The sequence below is a fragment of the Labeo rohita genome, chromosome 24 (assembly GCF_022985175.1).
Source record: "Labeo rohita strain BAU-BD-2019 chromosome 24, IGBB_LRoh.1.0, whole genome shotgun sequence".
In the NCBI taxonomy this organism is placed as follows: Eukaryota; Metazoa; Chordata; class Actinopteri; order Cypriniformes; family Cyprinidae; genus Labeo; species Labeo rohita.
Window position 1 is genome coordinate 15,551,675 of NC_066892.1, and position 3,802 is coordinate 15,555,476.

Genomic DNA, 3,802 nt, shown 5'->3' on the forward strand with positions numbered 1-3,802 from the left:
CGTGAGCATCTGATCTCCTGCGACCAACGAGGAACGAGGAGACAGAAAAGATGTGATAAGATGACGGTACTAATATCAACCCCTGGACAAACAGCCAATCCCAGATCAGGAACTACGACGTCCCGCCCACTGGACAAATGACCAGGCCTTGTACAATAGGATCCAATTATCTAGAACATCATGAGGATGCTGAATATCGCTACTACTATACAAATGCTTGACCTTTGAGATCTTCAAAAGGTCCAGATATATTTCAAAACAGTGTCTTGGCATTATATTAAAAGCTGTTTGAAGAATGACAGAAGGGTTGCATATCAAGCAATGTGATGTGATGTTTCTCAAGTGATTCAGATTTTTGTTTTTTTAAATTTTGTTGCGTTTGCACCGCTAATGGCTAACATTAGCATGAATAACTCCGAAGAAACTAGTTGTACAGAATTCCAGCTTTGTAATATAATCTCACAACACTAGATTTTGTTTCCGGTTCTTTTCGGTTCGTTTCTCGGAAATTTGCTGCACTTGTTTTCTTGATCAAAATGCACTGGAGATTTTTACTTTTGTGATAAATTATTGAACTATGCCATCTTTCCCTCCATAACTGTCCAGCTAGAGATTTCTAATACGATATAAAGTGATTAGTTCGATTTCCTCCATTTTATATATGCTGACACTTTTTTAATTAAATACACCGAGGGCGACTGAGATCCTTCGAAAGGAGAAAACTGGAACTTGAAAACTGAGGGCGAGTTAAATGTGAGCTGCATCTGAATCACTGGTTTGTATCCCTGGCTTCACTCTACGTGTACAAATTTTTAAAAAAAAATTAATATATTTAAAATCTTCTCTTTGGTTTTGGGGGTGGGTTGTATTGTATAGAAATTAATGATAGCTGCGCTTTAAAACTGTCGATGGAATAAGGATGTGAAGCATTCCTGGCTAGTGGGGGTGACTGTAACGGTACAGCCCTGTAAAGTTTTCTATATGGAATAAAATGATCTGTACAACTCTATACGACACTGGTCATCATCACCGCACACATTCTAATCAGGTCATAGGTCAATAAAGTTTTGGAATTGGTGCATTTGCCCTGATGAATTTTGAATTATGAAAGGGACTTCCAATATTCAGCTTTTTCTTCAACGCATAAAGTGAGCCTATGGGTGAGACTTCCTGTTCATTATCCGCTACGAGAAAACGTGCAGTAAACTGTTATAATTAAGATAACACATTAAAATAATATGGTAATGCACATCAATTTGCAATATCAAGCAGCAAAACAAGCTGTTTTGTACAGCTAAAATTAGCTGGACGCAAATGAGACCGGAGGTCACACCCATAAAATTTACAAATGGCCCATTCTTATGCAAAGAAAAATATGGGATAAAAGTCAAAGTTTCTCAAACACTTTTAAAGTCATTTTCATGAGCATTGATGATAATTAGCACTTAAATGTGACCTGCTCCATTATTTTGACTTGGAAACGCATTTTGAGTTTATTAAAGTTAAAACTATCATTTTAAAAATTGAGGTCAGTAAGACATTTTTATAAAAGAAAGTTTTCAGCTGTTTTAACATTTAAGAAAAGAAAAGATTAATGGCTGCTGAAACTTCAGCTTTTGCCATCACAGGAGTAACTTTTTAAGATGTATTACGATAGAAAAACGTAAAATACTGTAACAAAAAAAAAAAAAAAAAAAAAAATATATATATATATATATATATATATATATTGTTTTTAACTCTAATTTTAATCAAATAAACGGATTGTTGGTGAGCCTAAGTATGGAAGCCCGTTTCCACCACTGAATAAAACAGGTTATTGCGACTTTTTTCCTCAGAACTGTAAAATATAAACTCACAATTGCGAGAAACTAAGATTTCCCTGGTGAAAAAAACAGCATATGCTGGTAGGCATGTTTTGGTGCTGGAATGCTGGTTAGGTAGGTTTTGATACTGGTTTATGCGGGTCATGTTGCTGGTCAAGGACCAGCATAAACCAGCACCAAAACATACCTAACCAGCATATGCTGTTTTTTTCACAGGGTTGAGGGATATAAACTCACAGTTCTGACTTTTTTTTACTCAGAATTGCATGATAGTTCGCTACTCTGACTTTATAATTTAATTTCGAGTTTATATCATGCAAATCTGAGAAAAAAAAAGTCAGAATTGTGAGATAAAAAGTGTCAATTGCCTATTTTTTTATTCAGTGGATGAAACGGGAATGAGTTCTCTATACAGTAATAAAAAAAAATCTAACTAACCCCAACTTAAATTAAATTTTAGGTTTTTAAATGGGAAAAAAATATATATATATATATATATATATATATATATATATACGTCACTACTTCCAACGAACATAGTGTGGAGTTACCTTATGTCAAACTTAAAAACATTACACATTAGGTTTATGAAATGATACCTTAAGTTTATCGTTTCGTCAGCTTTTTTCAAAACGAAATAAAGCATCTTGGGTTTGTTTTTCTTCTGTATTTGTCGTAATTGACAGAAACATGTTAACGTGTAGTGACGTGATTGAGTGGAACACACTGAAGTTGGAAGTGGTGTATTTCAACTCGGATGTTCCCACTTCCGACTTTGTCTGGAACGCGGCATAAATGTGACGTCAGGTCCAGTGCTGTTCGCGAGCTCATTTATTGATGTCTTCAGTGGTTGAAAAAAACATAAGAGGTACCACGGTAAGTTGTATTTCTTACCATTCCTTCTGACGTTACTTCCTGTTTACTTCGAGTTATAACTAGACTGGTGGTAATAAACAGAAGGTTGTTAGGTTCGTTAGAGCTCAGTGCTTCCGTTTGAACTGAGGCGGTTACAGCAATGTGAAGTTAAAGGAGAACTTGACTTTCTAAACAACAATTTACAAATAATTTACTCACCCCCTTGTCATCCAAGATGTTCATGTCTTTCTTTCTTCAGTCGTAAAGAAATTGTTTTTTGAAGGAAACATTTCAGCATTTTTCTCCATATAATGGACTGATATGGTGCCCCGAATTTGAACTTCCAAAATGCAGTTTAAATGCAGATTCAAACGATCCCAAATGCGAGAAAGAAGAGTCTTATCTGGCATAACGATGTTGATAAAAATGATACAATTTATATACTTTTTAATGCCAAACACTCCTCCTCTTACTCCACTTGGACTGTTTTTGTTCATGTTCTTGACAGGTAGGGTATGTGGAAAAAAACTCCCATCTCATGTTCTCCCTCAACTTCAAAATCATCCTATATCGCCGTTTTACCTTTTTTGTTAAGGTGTTTGATCTGCTTTGCATGTTCACTTTGCAAAGACTGGGTCTGTACTTCTGCAGTGATGTACGATGATTTTGAAATGATTTTTGAAGTTGAGGGAGAAAATACGATTGGAGTTTTTCCTCCTATCGGTCTTGAGTCAGAATACACAGAGTTCAGGGAGAGAAGGGCAAGACATTTTGGAAGTTCAAAATCGGGGCACCATAGCAGTCCATTATATGGAGAAAAATGCAGAAATGTTTTCCTCAAAAAACAAAATTTCTTTACGACTGAAGACAGAAAGACATGAACATCTTGGATGACAAGGGGGTGAGTACATTATATGTGAATCTTTGTTTTGGAAGTGGACTTCTCTTTTAAAGCATTCACAGTTTAAATTTAATAATAAAAATAAACATAAATGCTGAAACAACATAAGGTGTGACGTTTCACTTATAATAGCTTTTCTTCACAAATGGAGATGTTAAAAATGATGGAACGCAAATGTGCTCAAGTTTAAAATTCATAAAATATTTATTAAAGAGTTAAT

At 35.0% G+C, this 3,802-nt stretch overlaps 1 protein-coding gene across 3 annotated transcripts in view; it reads left to right on the forward strand.

Moving 5' to 3' along the window:
- The window catches only part of arfgef1 (ADP-ribosylation factor guanine nucleotide-exchange factor 1 (brefeldin A-inhibited)), an 86,707-nt gene extending 85,698 nt beyond the window's left edge, over positions 1 to 1,009 (forward strand). For all 3 annotated transcript variants that reach the window (XM_051098441.1, XM_051098443.1, XM_051098444.1), the window contains one exon: positions 1 to 1,009. This exon is cut by the window's left edge and continues 259 nt beyond it. The gene's annotated coding sequence lies outside the window, so the exon portion shown is untranslated.
- The last annotated feature ends 2,793 nt before the right edge of the window (positions 1,010 to 3,802 follow it).